The sequence below is a fragment of the Mirounga leonina genome, unplaced genomic scaffold, assembly GCF_011800145.1.
Source record: "Mirounga leonina isolate KUSES-001 unplaced genomic scaffold, KU_Mleo_1.0 Mir_114, whole genome shotgun sequence".
Classification (NCBI taxonomy): domain Eukaryota; kingdom Metazoa; phylum Chordata; class Mammalia; order Carnivora; family Phocidae; genus Mirounga; species Mirounga leonina.
Window position 1 is genome coordinate 47,122,768 of NW_023270265.1, and position 19,815 is coordinate 47,142,582.

At 50.2% G+C, this 19,815-nt stretch overlaps 1 protein-coding gene across 9 annotated transcripts in view; it reads right to left on the reverse strand.

The window, feature by feature from the left end:
• CTBP2 (C-terminal binding protein 2) overlaps positions 1-19,815 on the reverse strand; it is a 157,883-nt gene that overhangs the window by 112,081 nt on the left and 25,987 nt on the right. The window contains exon 1 of one of the 9 annotated variants that reach the window (XM_034985893.1): positions 9,027-9,050. The exons of the other annotated variants lie outside the window; for them this stretch is intronic. The gene's annotated coding sequence lies outside the window, so the exon portion shown is untranslated. Of the gene's footprint in view, positions 1-9,026; positions 9,051-19,815 lie in introns of those variants that run through there. 9 annotated transcript variants of the gene reach the window in all.

Here is a 19,815-nt window from a genome sequence, read left to right on the forward strand (position 1 = left end):
CCTACTGTCCTGCCATGAGTAATGAGAGCCGCTTTACCCGCTGGTCCTAAGTGGAGCTCCCCCTGCCCCTCCCCAGCCTCATCATCCCCAGGCTGGCCAGTGAGCTATGGTACAGCTCAGCTTGGGCGATTATTAGAAGGGAAAAGACCCTCGAGTGGCAGATGTGGGCAGAGCAGGCAGCCCAGGCTCCTGGAGAGCACCAGCCTCATCTGGAACCAGCTCACAGCGTCCACAGCCTCCTCTCGGATCCAGGGAACCCCATCGGCATTTACCACTTAAACAGAAAACCTGAGAACAGCCCGCAAGATCATCCCTTAGGCAATCGTGAATTGAATTTACTGCAATAAAGGGCCACTGGGAAGGGACCAGGGGAAGAGCACAGAGCACAAGCAAGATACCACACAGGAGAATCCCAGGCTCTGTGGGTGAGGAGGACCAACCCACCCCCTAGGACTCTGCCCTGAGATGGAGACTGCACCTGCTTCACGGGGGATAGGGCCCTTCAAAGACAGAAGGAAGCCCAGCCCAGGGCCAGGGCACATCAACTACTCAGAAAATGCTAGTCATCATCGGATTTGGCACTTGGCTCCAGGACAAGGTCATCATTGTTAGCATCTTCTAAAAACCAAACCCACCTCTGCCCACGTCACGAGATAAACGGTTCCTATTTGGCACAAGAATGCAATAGTCCTAGCTGGGTCATTGAGACCAACATGCCCCCATCCCACCTGCCCCTCACCTCAGTGAGTCCTGTGGCAAGGCTGTGCTCAGAAACAAGAGACTGGGTGAAGAAGCATCCAGAACCCCAGCCTTCCCTCCTGTCAATGTTCCCTCGGCACAGATGCCGCCACCCCGGGCTCTCAGGAGGGCGCCCAACGTTAGGAAGCTGACGATGGAGCCCTGCTAACATGACAGGTCGCCACTCCGGGAACTGCCCACCTCTCCTCAGCTGCGAGCACCGCCCCCCCCCCCCCCGACCCCGGTTCCTGCTGCCCGTCTGCGCCTCAGGACAAGGCGGCCCAGCCCACAAGATGGCCCATGGGGCCACTGAAAGAGGGGCCCAGAGAAACAAAACGCAAGCCAAAGCTCCAGAGAAGGCTCACCCCACCTCTCAAGGGCCTTGGATGAGGTCCCGAGGGAGCCCACCATGACCTGAAGGTCCATGGGTCCACACCCAGGCAAGACCTGTCTCAGTCTATTCTCCCTTCCTGCTGCAGACCTGGGCCCTTGTCACTGTTGGGGGGCATCAGTCTGAGAGGGCAGTGACCCTTAGTGATGGGGCCGCAATAGGGATGTGCGGGCATGGAAAAGGGGTGCCAGGGGCTTTCCCTGATAACCACAGTGGGTCCTCTTAACCGTCTCAAGGTCAAAGGCGACAGACAGGGAAAAGCCTCAGGCAGACGTGGAACCCAGAAGTTCAGGGAAAAACCAATGCCCACCTCATAAAATGGACCTGCCTAGATCACAAGTCCTTCCAGCCAAGTGGACGGACACAAGCCCACAGAGGCCACATGCAACAGCACCCGGAGAGCGTTTCACAGGATGCCATGAGCACCCTGGGCCCCTGTTCCAGAACGACAAGGGCAGGGCACTTGGTTCTCTGTGTCCACACCCGGTCCTCCTTACCAGCCCCTGCTTCATGCCCTGGCCACCTCGGCTGGTCTCTCACTGGGAGAGTGAGACCATCCACCACCAGTTGTGACCCTCACTCTTCAGGGTCCCTCTGAGGATGTGTGGGGCAAAGCAACCCACAAGACTACTGAGATGGCACCAGGGCTCCCCCAGCAGACTGGGCAGAGCCAGGCGATCTACACGCCTGGGGAGCTGCTGGGGAGCAAGGTCGGGGCAGGAAGGGCCAACACGGGGTGGGGGAGCTGGTGGCGCAGCCTTCTGCCTCCGAGCACGCTGGGCCAGAGGTGGGATCTGCCCTGCAATCAGGATGCCAGGCCAACACCGAGATACATAAGCCCCAGTGGCCCAGAACAGTGCCCCCACCCCTCAGCCGCCCAGACTTTAACTCACCCCAGAAAGGCCCAGCCCATGGGGCATGGAGCAGTACAGAATTCTGGTTTAGCTGTTACGTGGGAAAAAGCAAGCAAAGGACAATGTCCACCAGAGAGCAAAATGTTCCCTGCACGTCAGACAGGACAGAGTGAACACGGTGTGATCGGAGATGCTCTCACCCCAGCGCAGCCAGGTTATCCCTCCCCAGGACTCAATTCCACTTACTATTGCCTCATAATAAATAAACCACATTAATTAGCTTTGAAACAATTAGCCTTTATTCAGGGGAAGAAAAAAAAACAAACCCAACAACCCTGCAAGCTAATTCTTTCCAGGTCCTTATACAGCCCACGTTGGCAGAGACACTTAAGGTCAAATCAACACTTTGTTATAATCCCCCGATGTCCAAGAGCTTCAACTTCAATAAGAAAAAAGCCCTCCAGGCAGAAACTTTACATACACAGTCTTTGTGGCGAATGTTTATGGAAATTTTGTAATATTAAATATGTTCAGCTGGTTTTAAGTTTTAAGAAAGTAAAGCACCAACAGCCAAGATTTTAGAACTCTGGTCTTCAACTAGGACCGCCAGTGGAAAACTTAAGGGGAGTCTTGGAACTCTGCCATGTTTTTAAGGAAAACAAAATAGGATATTTTCTCAGTGTTGTCTCAGATGTAGTCAATTAATTTGTCCCCTTCTCTGCTCTGTTTTCAGCTTTTTACTTCTGTGCACTACAGAGCCCGCACATCTGAGACAGGCTAGGTGACCAGGACAGCAAAGCCTTGTAGCCCTCGCTAGGTGCTGCAGAAATGCTCCGTCCTGAGCCACTATTCCACTGAGGGAATAAACAAGGACACGAGGGTGCCAGGTTGGGGGGGGGGGGGCAGGTAGGCGGCTTGGAGACAACCGTAAAAATGACCACGGAAAGCAAATCAATAAATGGGTGCTGCTGGTCAGGCCTGGTACAGGCCAAGGTTTTCGGGTGAAAATAAGTAGATCCGTAAGCATCCACCCCCACATACAATGACGTCATTTTGTGACTTCAAGCTGAGTTCCCACACCCCAAACTGCCCAGCTGGCCAGGGGAGGGAAGGCAGCTGGCCTGAGCCGATTGACCCCCGGCTCATAGAAGCCTGTATGAAAAGTCAGACAAGCCATGAAGCTGCCTCTTTAACTTTGAACAGACCAGAGGAGTGGAAGGAATCCCTGCCAGGGGGCCAGGACCCCTTTCAAATCAGCCTGGCTCCCGAGGAAGCCCGGCCCACGGAGGCCTCTGCTGAATGTACCAGGACCCAGTTTCCAGCAAGGGAGGAACGCGGATAATCCCACATCGCAAATCAGAGACACCTGTAGGTGGCTTTTCATGGTTCCAAATAGTAACTGAAGAGGAAACCTGGAGGCCGAGGCAGGCACCCCTCTGTGTAGGGGGGCCTGGAACATGCCAGGAGTGAAGACAGAGCCCACCTGGTGGAACCACCAGCCCAGCAGGGCATCTGGAAAGCAGGCACTGGCCTGGGTTTTCTCCCTGGTAGAGTGGGCAGGCTCCAAAGAGAAGAGGTGGTATCTAAGCTCCTTTCCTCCAGGCACCCCATCTAAACCCCAAGTGACAAAGGGCACAGGGTCTGACGGGAAGCAGAGGGGTCTCCTGATGCTCAGTACCACCGCAACACCAAACCTACAGGCGGACAGTCTTTAAAATAAAATCCACTGATGAGAAAGCAGAATGTTGAAGCCTTAGCAAGACAAACAACCCTACACACTGTGGTGGGAACAGGAGGGCTCCGTTTCTGAAAAGTTAGATTTCATCCTTCACCCCATTCTACCCCTAGAGGTGGGGTCAGAGAAGGGACCGGTATTTACATAAAAATAAGAGACCATCTAAGATGCCCCCTTAATAGCTAGATAACTATCTCTCCTGAAACACAACAGATCTCTATTTGCTGTACCTATATATCATGCATTACAACACCTGTATCAATAGATTATGTACTTAAAAAAAATTAAAAAATACTTAACACAGGAAAATACTTATAGGTTAAGTGGAAAAATACGAAATACATAGAATAATCCAACTGTAATTTTAAAATATTCTTTAAATGGTTTTCATTTTTTCTTTTTGTATATACTTACATGTAAGAGACAGAAATCACATCCGAGGTGTTACTTCTCTATGCTAAGATTAAAGGTGATTTTTTAAATGTAAGTCTTTCAAGACCATGAAAATCATTTCATCTTCTTCACACTCCCCTATATTCTCCATGTCCTACAACCTGAAAATGCACAGTGAAGATGCTGAGGGCTCTTCCGTCAGGAGGGAGGGAGCTGAAGCTGGGAGTACAGAACGGGAGTCCCCACGTCATGGCAACAACTACCTAGGTGAGTTTGAGGCAAGTAAGGTGTCTCCCACATCCTTGTGCAAATTCAATCTGTAACAGGGTGTCCCTCTTGGTAATTCTGATGCCTAAGTTTGAATTCCAGTGGCCAAGCAACCTGAGAGAATCCACTGGGGGGGCGGGGGCGAGGCACCAACACAGTGGGGGATCCCTGGGCTCAGATAGGGAGCTTGCCACCCATACATCCCCAGGCCGCTGGAGAAAGATGCAGCACTAGGGGTGAGAAGAGGGCTGACTTCTCAGCAGGCTTGGCCAAGTTCTTAGCCACAGATCAGACCGCAGAAGAATGAGCACAGAGAAGCACTTGAAGATGAGAGCTGAGTCCTCAAACCCTAAAGAATGACTTACATGAAGAGTGATCAGCTTTCAATATCAACACGATCAGTGGGCTCCATGTGGAATATTGAGCAGGGCAGTGAAGCTGGGTAAAATTCACACGGACAGGTAACCCCTTCTCTCCCCAACACCATGTCCTCACACCCACCCCTTTATACACTACAGAAGCCAATCACGGCTGTGCCTGTTTTGTAACTGGTTTAGCTGGTCGGCGCCATGCCAGCAGGGACTCAATCTGATTTTTATGCTGGGGAACTCGGACACCAACCCATAGTTAAGAGCCTTGGAAGGAGGCTGTGTGTGGTCCTGGAAAAGCTGTTCATCCTCAGAATGCCTTCCTCTGCTGAACCCAGGAGGTGACCGTCAGCACCTCGTTTGTGGGGATTCCTGTGATACTGCAGCTAAGGTAAGGTGCACAGAGCTGGATTCGGGGCACACCGGGAACCCCAGCATTTCACAAATACTTTCTTTACTGACACGACTGGGTAAATTCAAGAATCCAGAGAGAGAGAGAGAGAGAGAAAGAAAGAAAGAGAGAGAGAGAGAGAAAGAAAGAGAGAGAGAAAGAAAGAAAGAAAGAAAGAAAAAGAAAGAGAAAGAAAAAGAAAAAAAGAAAAAGAAAGAAAAAGAAAGAGAAAGAAAGAAAAAGAAAAAGAAAGAAAGGAAAGGAAAGAAAGGAAAGAGAAAAAGAAAAAGAAAGGAAGGAAAGAAAAGAAAGGAAAGAAAGAAAAAAAAGCCTGCAGGAAATTGGGTTCCCTTTTTATTTCAAAGCAAATTTATTCAAACCTAAACCTCAAGGTTCAGGGAGGATTTAAGTATAAAAGGAAGTACATCACTGCCATCAAATGGAGCCGCGGTGGTACCTGCAACAGAGGAAAGACTACTTTTTAAAATCCATTTACAAGGTCGTGCGTTTGACAGAGGATAGCACATGGGGAAACTCTGCAAATACAAACACGAGCGAGGCACCGAAGGTCTAACTGAAGATTAATTTATGGCTCCAGAATGTACTTTAGTGGCAACAAGCTTTATTTTTAAGAATAAATCAGACTCAGGGGCGCCTGGGTAGCTCAGTCGTCAAACGTCTGCCTTCAGCTCAGGTCGTGATCCCAGGGTCCTGGGATCAAGCCCCGCGTCGGGCTCCCTGCTCGGCGGGAAGCCTGCTTCTCCCTCTCCCACTCCCCCTGCTTGTGTTCCCTCTCTCGCTGTGGTTCTCTGTCAAATAAATAAAATCTTTAAAAAAAAATAAAAAAGAAAAAAAAGAATAAATCAAAGAAAAGAATAAATCAGAGTCAGATGAGATCTGGACGGAAAACCAAGACCCAGATGACCAAGCGTGGCTTGGTCTTTTCCACTCCCCACCCCAACGTGTCGTCAGAACATGAAAGCCCCAAAACAGACGGGACAGCCTCTTCACCTGTGATCCGGCTCAGATCATCCAGTGGCACTGATCCCTAATACAGGCGCCAGACACTCCTAACCCAGAGGAATCCAGGACCAGGAGAGAAAAACCAAATTACCAGCCCAGCCCAGGGGCCCCTCCCCCGGCTGCATGACCCCCATCCCAAGCACCAGGTGGTGGCGGATCAGGGTGGTGCGGGATCAGGCAGCATCGCCTACAACCAACATCAAATCAGACCCAACTGTCTCATCTAGGAAAAGGAACAGAGGAGCCCCTAAGGAGCATGTAAATATTACGTATCGACTCACATACATCAGGTAAATAATCCTGGGAATCCTGAACTCTCTTCCACACACACCTAATTACTCAGTGTGTTTCATTAATTTTGAAAGTACAGACAAGCTTTTAGCACGGATGTCACGAGGGTCAGGGCTGTCCTCTCTTACGAGATCAATGTGTAGATACACACACACCTATGTGAACAACGCACCACGCCTGTGCTTCCTGAAGGGACGGCAGCTCAAATGTGTCCCTCTGAACTTAGGCTCCCAGCACGTGTGCATTTACAGTCGTCGCGAAAGCATGCCAAAGCCACCCGGGGACCCGCACTGACTCCCAAAGCCCCACGGACACTGCCTTCCCCTCCTTCGTGCATCAAGCCTACGCCCCCCCACGTGTCGCTACTGTCACCACGTGACTGCTAAGAAACAAAACCTCAAAATTCCATGATCCATTATCCCAAGTTGGGTGTCTTCACATCCTGCAGTCAACGAGCACGATGCAAAAGCACACATCACAGATGAACAAAACTCCCAAGGGGAAAGCAGCTCTTTCTGCTGGTTTCCCAAACCAGCTGAGCCAACGTGGCAGAAGCCACTCACGCGTCACCGCACGGCCGGTCACTGAGACAGGGTGCGAGCAAAGGGGAGGCCGGTGATGCCCAGTTCCTCTTGACATCAAGCAACTGGGTGGAGGGAGGGTGGGAGGGGGCTTCAGCACTCAGGTCCCCACAGTGGGTTTCTTCTTACCCACTTCTGGTCTAAGACTGGGTCAGAAATCTTTGGAATGGAATATTCCTCATCAATAAAACAAACCAGGGATACACGAAAGAACTTGAATGAATCTCAAAGGGAATCACGCCATGAAAAAATTCAATCCCAAAAGGCCACATGTTCTGACTCCATGTATGTAACATCCTTATGTGACAAAATTAGATGAAAAGAAAAAAAAGATTTGTGGTTCTCAGCGGGAGGGACTGGGAAGAGGGCAGGACACGCCAACGATAGAACATTCTCTGAGCAAGCCAGGTCTTGGCTACCTGAAGAGGGTGCGGCTGTAAGTGGACGACAGGGGAGCTCCTTGGGGCGGTGGGACTGTTCTGTCCCTTGACCACAGCGGGGCATGCTGGAACCAACACTTTGTGGTACTGCCTCACAGAAGTAAACACACACCGGAACAAACACATGAATGCTGGGGAAATCTGAAGGCTATCTGGGGATGCATCAGTATCAATTTCCTGGTTGTGTTAACTGTTACTATTGTTTTGCAAGAGGTAACTATTGGGGGAGACTAGACAGCTACATGGGATTGGAGGATTACTTCAAAATAAGTTTAATTACAAAAATAACAACCAGTTTGTCCTGGGTTTTTTGTTTTTGTTTAGTTGGGCTCATGTTGACCATAGACAGGGTAACTCCTTTCTTTTGTGGATTGCTGTGTTTACAAGAAGGAGCCCCAAGGAGCCAGCCCTATGAACAGGATTTTCACACTGCCTGGAGCCCACGAGCCCAGCCAGCCTCTCCTCCTCCACTGCAGTCAGCAAAGATGCTTGCTCTGTAAGTTCTTTCCTGGGAACAGGCACAACTGACTGGTTTCTCTCTCCCAGCTGCTGTGGATGCCCGGGGCTCCCCAGGTCACATGTGACAGAGGGCACCCTCCCTGGCCCAGCAGCCCTGGAAAGGACGGGAGAGAAAAATCAGCCCCTGGAGCTGGTCTGTGCTGGGTGAGTGGGCACCCTGGCGGGGAACTAAATCCAGGCCTCGCTGACCCAGCCTGGCTAAATCGAAACTACCGGCAACAGGCTGGAACAGGCCAAGACCGTCCCCAGCTGATACACACGGCTGTACGCTGGGCTGGCCACTTTCCAACACCCAGCTCGCTCAAAGAAAGTTCTGGAGCTGAAGTATCCCAGCAGATCACGGGGGTCAGGGGAGCCACCAGCCTGCCCAGACCCACAGCGACATTCCTGCTTTTGCAGCCTTCTAGGACAAAACGTAATCACATCGTATCAACCTAAAGGTCTTTTGTGGCATTCTGTCTGTCCCCCGTTGCCTCCGTTTTAAGGAGAGCCAGCATACTCACTCCTCACGCTCGCCGGTAACTCCCCGCTGATTCAAAGAACCCAAGGAAGAAAATGACAGGAGCGTCTTTGCTGTTTCTGCCTTTATGGTCTTCGGGGCTACACTTTTTTCAATTCTTTCAACGGGAGTTTATCCTTAATGTCTCCCGGAGACAGTAACAAAAACATCTCCCTCTCCCCAAAATGTGCCATTAGATACAGTATACAGCTGAGAAGGATTTCAATAATAATACTATTTTTTTCTGCTTCTAGAAACCCTTAAATAGCCACTTACTCAAAAAGCTGAATGTTTTCAAATCTCCCAACACTGCCCAGCTTCAAAGCTGCTGAAGAAATAACCAGCAACTCTTCCACAGAAATAAAAATTACACTCTACATAAATTAAATATATAATTTGATTAAACGTGTTTATGTCTTTGTGATGACATTTAAAATAGAAGCAATCATTTTCCTTCTTAAAAGAAAAACTCTTTCAAATATAATTCGAAGCTGTCAAACCTACCTTCTGCTACAGATCTTTTAAATGTCATATACCTTCCAAAGGGGATGGCAGTTTCCTTTTAAATATGCAATTCCAAGCAGCACGTTCTGAATCAAGCACGTATTAAAACGCACTGCTGGCATTTATCCTGATTAAGTGTAGCCTCCGTGCCCCTGCTCCTGATGGACTTGCTCAGGCCCCGGCCTGTCCCTCCGTCCCTCCTCTGTCCCTCCTCATACGACCCCGGCGTGGTTCGTGCCCCCATGGCTGGCTGCAAACCACAGGGCCCAGGACCAAGTCACGCCCCTAACGCCTTAAGGGGGCAAAGGTATCTTCCTGTGATTCCTACAGTTTCCCTCCCAGATATCTCGCTGAACTCTGTGTCACCCAATTTTGGCATGGCATCAACGGCCCAATTGTAAGACAGTGTTAAATCAGATGCAAAGAAAACCCCGAACTCATTCTCCTAAGTCAATGACCTACATATTCAATTGCTTATTCTCCAACTCTGTAGCAAACACCGTGCTATATTTAAACATAGAGCACAGATACAGCTTTCTTCTGAAACGTTAGTGATACAACGATTGGTCTACTCCAGCCCTCTCTGCTCAAGCTAAAGAGTGTAAACCTTGTCAATATCATCGTGGAACTCTGAAGGGGGGGGTGTCCGTGTCTCCCTCATTTTAGTAAGGTAGCAGGTGTCATTTTCATAAAAAGCAAAAGTGAGCAGTTATCTCCACAGGAACATAAGCAAAATGAAGCCTGGTTCAACCCTGCCTCCCCAGTACCTGGGACAAGTGCTCAGAAAGAAAACAGATAATGTCTTCAAGTCAGTTAAACGTGGGTAACAAGCATGTCACATACCAAGTGTCCAAAGGGGATGCAAACGCTCCCTAACTGCTGAACCCTGACACCCGAAGAGTCTTGCAGCCAGCAGGGATGACAGCAAAAGGAGCAGGGAGCTCTCAGAGTCTAAGACTTTGGGAGATTTCACCGCCAGTCTCTTGGTATCTCATCCAAATACGATGAGGCATGGGAAAGTCAGCCCCCCACAACCAACGCTGGAAGAGGATCCTAAGAACATCTGAAGAAGCATCAAGGCAGAGGGTTTGAAAGCCAAACAGAAGACCAAACAGAAGACAGCCCAGCCCAACACCTCAACAGGTGCCTCCTTCCTGGGAAAGGAAAGCTACTGGGGGGGGGGGGGGGGGGGGGGGGCGGTAAGCAAGAGGCCAGGGGAGCCTTCCAAACAGACTGCAGTGTGGTGGGTAGTCTGGGAGAGGACCAGGGTGACTAGAACACACGTGACAACCACAGCCCAAACTGGGGCTGTAGTTTGGAATCCCTCCTGCAGGTACCTTCTTCCCATGTCCAACCATGTGACCCTAGAAGCATCTTCTCACAGGTATGGGAAAAGAATGCCACCCGGACACACTAAGACCCTCTAACTCAAGTTCTAATTCCATTTAAAACAGGCGATCATGAACATTAAAGCCAATTCTCAAGTGACCAGGGCTTGACAGAAATCAAGAGTGCAGAACAGGAAGAGTCATTGCAAAGGGGATTTCTCCTTTCCTTTGGACTCAGGTAAAGTTCCGTTCCTTGGGCAGCAAACTCCGGCCCCACAGCATAGATGAGAAGGGCCAAGAAACACCACCCCTGAGGCCAGACCCCACAACCTGACCCGCGGCACCAACGAGGAAGATGGAAAACGCGGGTGTACTGAAATGCTCACTCAGCGGGGCTGTCGTTCAGTAAAATGTTTTTGTTCCTTTTGGCCACACTTGCCCTTCTGCGTGGTTCCTGCACCCTCAGCCTCCTCCTCAGAGGAGACTTCCCAGTTAACACCACTCACCCTCCTGTCTCCCCACGCCTCGCCCACAGAAGTAATCAGCCAATTTCCCCCAATCAACTCTCTGGGGCTCCACCATTGCTTTATGAGCCTTGCTGTCAAGCTTTCCTTCCTATCACCTCCCCCCACGACCGTATATTTATTTACTTCCATATATATACTAACATATATGTTCAAAAAAGCTGGTGTGGACTCCTGATGGTCAAAACCAACAGCCCTTTCTCAGCTGCCATCTAGCTTCCCGGCTGGTAGACACTGCCCCACGACATACACACACCCCCCCTCTACCCTATGCACTCGGATACCGCGCCAACTGAGAAGCAGGTACTATTAAGAAAGGCAGATTTGAAGATAAATGGAACCTAACCTTGTCTTCAAGGACTTCCAACAAGGAACAAGAACAGAATGCCAGCGCTGGAGAAGCAGGCATGGAAGGAGATTACCCCTCTGCCTGAACTCCCATTCAGATGCTCCCAAGTCCATTTCCTCCACCCGTCTCCCCCAGGCAGGAGCTCCACGTGCACCTCACCCCTGCCTTCTAGACACTTCCTCCCCATCTGCATGTCCCACCTGCACCTCAAACTCCGTTCGCCCCCATCATCGCCCTACCACTTGGGAGTTCCTGATTCCGACCAGGCTAACCTCTACATTTGTCTACCTCTGTGTCTGACAGATCGGAGAGTAATCCCAATGTTTCCCCTATACACCGGTTCCAGGGCAGGAAGTTAAACTCCTAACTATCATCTTTAAACCACCTATCAAAAGCCCAGCAGAATTAGTATTTTTTTGGAAGAGAGTCCAATTCAACTGGTCGGTATCAACTGGCTTTGTCCTTGAAGTATTTTAAATTCCATTCCATGCAAGCTGGTGCAGCCACTCTGGAAAACAGTATGGAGGTTCCTCCAAAAGCTGAAAATAGAGCTACCCTACGACCCAGCAATTGCACTACTGGCTATTTACCCCGAAGATACTAATGTAGTGATCTGAAGGGGCACCTGCACCCCAATGTTTATATCAGCAATGTCCACAATAGCCAAACTATGGAAAGAGCCAAGATGTCCATCAACAGATGAATGGATAAAGAAGATGTGGTGTGTATATATAATACACACACACACACAATGGAATATTACACAGCCATCAAAAAATTGAAATCTTGCCATTTGCAACGACGTGGATGGAACTAGAGGGTATTATGCTGAGCAAAATAAGTCTATCAGAGAAAGACAAGTATCATATGATCTCACTGATGAGGAATTTGAGAAACAAGACAGAGGATCATAGGGGAAGGGAGGGAAAAATGAAACAAGACAAAACTGGAGGTGGAGACAAACCATAAGAGACTCTTAATCTCAGGAAACAAACTGAGGGTTACTGGAGTGGAGGGGGGTGGGAAGGATGGGGTGGCTGGGTGATGGACATTGGGGAGGGTATGTGCTATGGTGAGCGCTGTGAATTGTGTAAGACTGTTGAGTCACAGACGTGTACCTCTGAAACAAATAATGCATTATATGTTAATTAAAAAAAAAAAAGAGGGCGCCTGGGTGGCTCAGTTGGTTGAGCGACTGCCTTCGGCTCAGGTCATGATCCTGGAGTCCCGGGATCGAGTCCCGCATCGGGCTCCCTGCTCAGAGAGCTTCTCATTCTCTCTCTCGCAAATAAATAAAATCTTTAAAAAAAAAAAAAAAGAAAGAAAGAAAAGCAGAGTTCACCTTTAAAAAAAAAAAAATTCCATTCCAAATCAAATGACCACCTTAGAACGAGAGCTCCTCACAGAACGGCTTCCTCTAAATTGTCACTCAACATGCTTCTGACTTTTTCCGGTGGACCCAGGCACAAGCAGCCTGATAGGTTACCAGACCTTGGCTGATGGTAACTCTCTATCCCTGTACACAACTCTCTGAAACGGAGCATTTCTCTTTGTGATCAGCTCAAGGGCACATGCTGTCTCCCTAAACTCAGAGAGAGCTGTTCACGGCCAACTGTCCTGAAATTTATGGTTGCTGTATTTGCATTTTTTTAAATCAACTCTGGCCCTTCCCCAATCTCACACAGCAGCCTATTTTCGAGTCCTCAAAGTACTTTCTTGAAAGAGGTAGGATATAAATAAATAAATGGAATCCACTCAAGGACACGTTAGTGGCCCTATAAACCAAGGCTTCAAATGTACTGGCCCCAGAAAAACCTGGAGAGGCTTCCCCGAGGCCATAGCCAGCACACCCGGATTGCTGGGTTTTTGTACGGCCCAGCTCACAAGGTGGCAGATCTGCAGGGAGGGGTCCAGAACACCCCCTTAACCAGTATCTTCACACTGAAAAAAACTAGAAATGCACGTGCTACTACGTGATTTATCAGTGGGCTCCAGAAATCAAATGCAGGCAGCCAGAAATGCAAACAGGTAGGCACGGATGTTGAGAACCACGAACTGAAGACCTTGACCCTCACGCTTCATTGAACACAGTGTCTGGAGGGGAGGGGAGACCACAGGGCAAGAGAGAGGCATGAGAGGGGCTATCAGTGATCATTCTGAATATCTAGGGAAAGCCAAGACAAGCAGGCCCCCGCTAAATAAAGACGGCATGGCTACTTTTTCCAGAGCGAGCGAACTCCACAGCCCACCCCCAGTGGAGCAAATGGTATAGACTCTGCATGGGTCTTGTTAATGGAGGAGTAAAGGGAGAGGAGGATGCCCCCCACCCACTCGTCCCCCCTACCCACTGCACCACCCTCCAGCAGAAAGCCAACCTTCTGTTAAATGGTTTAAAAAACAGCTCCATTTCCCTACAAGATGGGTAGCACTATAAAATTTCATAACTGCTTTAGAAAACTAAACAATGTACCTATTCTGTGACCAGTAATTCCATTTCTAGGAATTTACCCAAGAGACATGAAAATGTAGGTCCATAAAAAGACATGTGCAAGAATGATCCATAGCAGCTTTATTCAGAATAGCCAAAAGCTGGAAACAGCCCATGTATCCATCAACAGGTAAATGGGTAAACAGTGTGGCAGATTCCTACAATGGAATCCTACACAGCCACTAAGAAGGAACAGGTGACTGACCCAGGCTAAAACAATTCAAGTATCTCAAAAACATTATGAATTAGACAAGGCTTTTGCAAAAAGGTTTCATGTGGTGTAATACATACGAATGTATAACACATACGTATCTATGTATGTTATATAGTATTGGTTTCACAAACAAGCAAAATTAATCATGCGGAGGTTGGGGATGCCTGAGGTGGTCAGAGAGACAGGACTGGGGACTGCATTTCTGGAGCAATGCCGTGTTCTGGATCTTGAGAGGGCCCAGGTGTGTGCATTTGCCAACGAAGTGACTGGCCCCCTTAGGATCTATGCATTTCCTTTTACTGCGTGCCCCCACGCCCCGAACACCTCCCAAAGTTTCACCTCAAAGGAAAACAAAACAAAGAGGAACCACAAGCAAGTCCATGTCAGGTAATGAGATGCACGCTGAGAGACTCAGGGTTAAAGGTGAGCAGGACCTGGAAAGGTAGCCAAGAAACGCTGCCAAGTAAAAGACAGGTTGATGGGCAGAGGGCAGGAAAGCACCTTAGCCCCTGGGTGGGGGTGGGTGCATGTGTTCACTGCAGAATCGTGTCCACTTGGGGAGGCTTTCACGCTTGTCAATCCACAGGAGTCCTGTCTCTGGAATGAGGCCCGCAGGAACCCTGAGAGGCAGGGTCCATTTCCCCATCAAGTTCGGGAATCTGGGCAGCCCAGGTAGAACATCCGCCCAAGTCCAAGTGCGGGAACAGCCTGCAACCAAGTAATATCCACTCTGTCCATGGACCTCTGAATCCAAGGAGGCGGGGCTGGGGGCTTGTTTAGGACTATGTGCTCATGCTGGCTGATAAAACAGAACCTCACCCCCCTCAGGAAAGGAGCCACCGTCTGAATACAGCGACAAGGGGGCTCACCTGCACTGTGCGGGTTCTGGTGTCTCGAGGCAGGCAAGGGGAACCCCAAGGGCAGCCAGAGCAGCCAGAGGCTTTCGGACCCTCCCTCTCCAAGCCTCTTCAGGGGCAGTACAGCCTTTTGGCCGCAAATAGCTCCCCAAGTGCCAAACGCTTACCCGGAGTCCAGTTGGAACACGTCGTAAACGCCACACGGCCGTAACCCAGCTGTCGCTGGGAAGGGCCATGTCCTATCAAAGTCGGGACTCCTCTGTCTCAAGGTGGATCCCCAGCACAGGTCACACTCGTGGGCTGGACGTTCCAGCCTGTCATATCACTCAAGAGGCTTTTAAAGGATTAAGTATAGAAAATGAAAGTTCCCGGGGGGAATACAGCATGGGGACCCTCTGAAAGGCCACCCACTCCACTGTCATTCCAGATGCTTCACCCAGATGGCGGGCAAATGACAATAAAAGCATGTGTGAGAGGCATGAACAGCGAGGCAAGGGTAACGGAGCCGTACCCAGATGGGACACTAGTGCTCAGACTTGGGCTGCGCCTGGAATCACTGAGCACAGGCCCCGCATTTTAAGAGTCAGGCAAATGGCACTGGGAGAGGAAGTATGGCTTGCTGCCCAAACTAGATGAAATTCCTGGGCACTGTCCCTTTGACCTACTTTATAAAGTTCGATATGTGTCAAGAGTTTGGGTCCTCCAAAAACAAGGCCAGACAAAATGAGCTATGCAAGAGACTTCCTGGGGAACGCAAAAAGGGAGTCAGAGGGAGATTCGGTTGGACTCCTGCAGAGGAACAGGGAAGAAAGGAGTCCAGGTGGGAGAAATCTCCACCTGTTGTGCAGTTCAAGGCCAGCGTCGGCTGGCTGCTAGGAGGAATCCCCAGCCTTACAGGAAAGGCCTGGGGGCGCCAGGTGGCTCAGTCAGTTGGGTGTCCAACTGGTAATTTCGGCTCAGATCATGACCTCAGGGTCGTGAGACTGATCCCCGTGTCGGGCTCCACTCTCAGCAGGGAGTCTGCTTGAGATTCTCAAGCTCTTCCTCTCCTGCGAGACCCTATCCTCCACCCCAATCTCAAATAAATAGATCTTTAAGGAAGGAAGGCCAGAAGGAAGGCTGGAAGGAAGGCCTGGCAACCCCACCATGCTCAGGCCCCAGCTGGGGGCAGCCCCTGAGAGCTGAGGCTCTGTGAGTGCCGAGCTGGATTCCAGATGCAGAACACAAAAGTTGGGGCCACCAGTCGATTCCATTCCCAGAAGGAGAAGATATCAGAGAGGCACCTTTTCATGGCTGCCACCCCTTACCAGGTCCCCGCTACAGTTTTACCACCCAAGACTTCATTCTAGATTTCTCCGAACATGGACAATCCACTCTCAGGGCCACCTGGCTGCACCCCAAAGCACTGGGGTGGATGGCATTTGGCAGGTGTGAGGCAGGGAGCCTTGCAAGGATGCCCACCCTCAGGGACTCACAGCCTAGCGGGAGCACCCCCTACAAGATGGGGGGGCGGGGGTGGGAGACGGAATCTCCAGGATGAAGCACATAAATGGACAGGAGCTGGCCATGAGGTGGCGATTGGGAGAAGCAGCCACCTTATCACAGAGGCAGAGTGTGACACAGGGTTGGCCTGGATGGATGATCAAGGTAATTGATTTCCCAAACTAGGGTATTAGTTACATTCACACGGCTTCCATAAACCCAGAATGGAGTATCCACTCAACACAACACACGCTTATTTCTGTATCACACAAAGATCAATGTTCCTGACCATGGGCAACTCTCCACAGGGTGACTCAGGGACCCAGGATGCTAGGTGATCTCCTGCTGGACAATCAAGGGTGGAAAAAGAGAAAGTGGGTCAACACTTGTTTCTGAACTACTTCTGCTGGGAAGGGGCACCTATTCCCACCAGGACTCACTGGCAGGAATGGTCCTGGGGCTTCGGGGAGATGCCTAGGTGGCCGCCAAGCAGCCACTCCAGCATTCAGTCCCCACCAGTGAAGGGAAGCGTGGACTGCAGTGGACATCCGGTCATCTCCACCACACACACCTGCCAACTCGGCCTCAGGACAGGCTTACTTTGGAAGCAATAACAAGCCTCTGGTTCTCTGAACACAAGAGTCCAAGGTTATCAGACCATGGGGCCAAACCTGAAAAGAGAGGCCAACTCTAGAAACGCATCCCTTCCATTTTCCTGGGGCCACACGACCACGGCATTGAAGTGGAAGTGGTCGCAGCTCGACTTTCACTGATCAACTTAAAAAGTTAAGTTTTATTTGGAAAAGGCCCAACCCTAACACTTTCAAGTTTGCAAAAATGCTTTCATGTCCATCAAGTCTAAGATACCATCAAATCTCATATCAGCATTATTTCATAAGACACTAGAAGAGGAAAAAAAAAAGAATACTGTTCATTCAACTACGGCACGCAATCAATTTCGTGACGGCTCAATCCTGGAGATATTAAAACGGCGTGAACACCAAGGAAGTAAAGGTATTTCTGTTGAAGTCTCTCAACAACCCAGGAAGAAGCACAGACCTCACCACTTCACAGATTGGGGGGCCCAGCCCCCGGGTTGGGTTGGGTGACTTGCCAGAGCTTACCCAGCTTGGGGGGGGTCCAACCAGCCCGACTCAGCACCTGCACCTGCGTTGAGACCCAGCCCGTCTGCCAACTCTCACAGACAGACCAAGCCATCCTCCAGTATCCTCACATCCATATAGGCTCCGCTTCAAATGGCAAATCAAGTACCTTGGATAGAATATTCTTTTAAACTCATTTGAATTAAAAAAAAAAAAAAAACACTCCACTAAAATATGGATTTTCATCTGCATAACACTTTACCAACAAATTCCACAACATTCGAGTAAGAACAGATGATGTACTGAAACATCAAAAACAAGAATCCGATTTGGTAAACAGTTCAGCGCTATTTTCACATCATCCTAATGAATTTAGTTTCAATAAACGCAAATCAGCAAACACTCTGAAAATTCTAATGGTATGGCACAAAATGCTTTGAATGACAGCCCCAGAAAGCAAACGGTTTCCAGCAAGTGACAGATACCACAAGAGAAAAATCAAAACGGATGACTCCGTTCAAAGGGTCTGCTTATATGGCTGGCGGGTCTGAACTTGGCCCTGGGCATGCTGCCCATATACCGCTCCCCGGACTGTGAGTGAAGCCAGTGGAGGAGCTCTAGACCCCTGGATCCTGCTCAAACTGCTCAATCTGATAGCAGGTGTCTGGCGTGTGCAAATATGTGTACAGCAGGTGGGTCAGCCGTCGCAAAAGATGCCGCGCAGATTTCTGGTCAAATTCTTGCCCGGGGCAGACTCCTGCCTCTCGAGCCATCTCAGTAGGGCCCCCAGCATTAAGTGCAGGAAGTGTCTGAGGATACGGATGGGATACAGGCCCAGACGGGCCCAGACTCCCCCAGGGCCCCACTCAGCTGCCCACCCACCCTCTATGCGGTGCCTGAATCCTGTGGTCCCTAGGTTAAACCTCAGTAGTCGCTTCACTAGCACTTTCTTAAACTCAAGAGCGCAGTGAGCAGGAGACAGGAAAACACTTGGACACACACAGAGCCATCGCTTCCTCTGAGCTCTTCGTCTCCTCCATCTGAAAACAGGGGTTGTTGTTGGTAGGCTGTCCTTAGAACACATCTAAGCACAACTGTGAACTATAAACCACTATAAAAAGACTGGCCTGGTCTTTTGAAATGACGTTTTTACCTTGCCAATGAACAAATTCAGAGTGGTTTTTGCAAAAAAGAACCCCAAAGGCTAATAGCTTCCTTAAAAAACAAGCGTAGCGTAGTCTCTCCAGACTCTGAGCTCTGTGCGGACAAGGAAGCGGCCCCTGCTTACTGTATTCCTCCTGGAGCCTAACATGTGGGAATCAACACGTGATTAACTGAAGTCTGAGTGCCTGGCACAGACTTCCTGACCGTGGCCAAGCTTACAGGAGTTTGTGGGGGTTTTTTCTTTTGCATGGACAATGAAGTTTGGTTCCAAAAAGAAAGGCACATAAAAAGCATTTAAGACTTCACGGGTATGATTTTAAGCACGAACCAACATCAGATTTTAAAAGCATGTCAACAGCAAGAACAAAAACAAGCACTTGAAAGCCACAAGCACGTTATTTTCCACTTGCTGTGCGTCCAAGGATCCAGGGAGCCCCCAACGGCCAGACCCACGCAGCTGGAACTCTTAAATCCATCACTATTCTAGTCCAGCAGCCTCGCCATCGAAAGCGTTAGGACTCCCAACTTGAGAACAAGGAGACGGAGGCTCTGAGCTTCATGCCACGGTCCACAGATTAACAGAGTTCAACTCCAGTGCACCCAGTGGAAGGCCACTCGTGACCTGCCCAGCAAAGGCCAACGGGGCAGGAGGAATACGGTGAAATGGGATCTGGACTTCAAGACAGACCCCCATGGAGAACTCAGGGCCCTCCACTTCCTGCCACCCCTCCCCCTTCACCCAGGTGGCTAGAGGGGGGTATCACACAACACGGTTCCAGCTCTGAGCTCAGGGTCCATCCAGGAACCCCAGGTAGGGACTGGGGAATCTGTGAGACCCTAGGATCCTAATGGTCCAGCACCTCTGGAGACGCCTCAGTGAGGGGGTCGCTGGCCGAGTTCCCAAGGAGGGGAAAGATCGCAAAAGACTCGGCTAGAAAACTGTGCCCACCTGCCATAGCAGCCCCAGATACCCAGCTGGGGAAGGCGAAGCACCCAGCACCCCAGGTGCCACCTCTGCACCCACAAGTGCTCAGGGAAGGGAATCAGCCGACAGGACACGCTGAGTGGGGCTTAAGTCTGGCACAACCCTGCCCCCGGCCCCAGCTGCAGCCTCTTAGCCCAGCCTGCTGGCCGGCTGCCCCTGCCCCACCACACTAACCCCCAATGGCTTCATCCCAACACCACCCAGTCGCCCAGGATCTTGGGATTGTTAGAATCTCAAACCCTTTCCCTTTCCTAATAAAGGGGACGCAGCTAGATCGCATCCCACAGGGGGCCATGGCGCGCCGCCACCCACTTAGCCCAGCTAGAA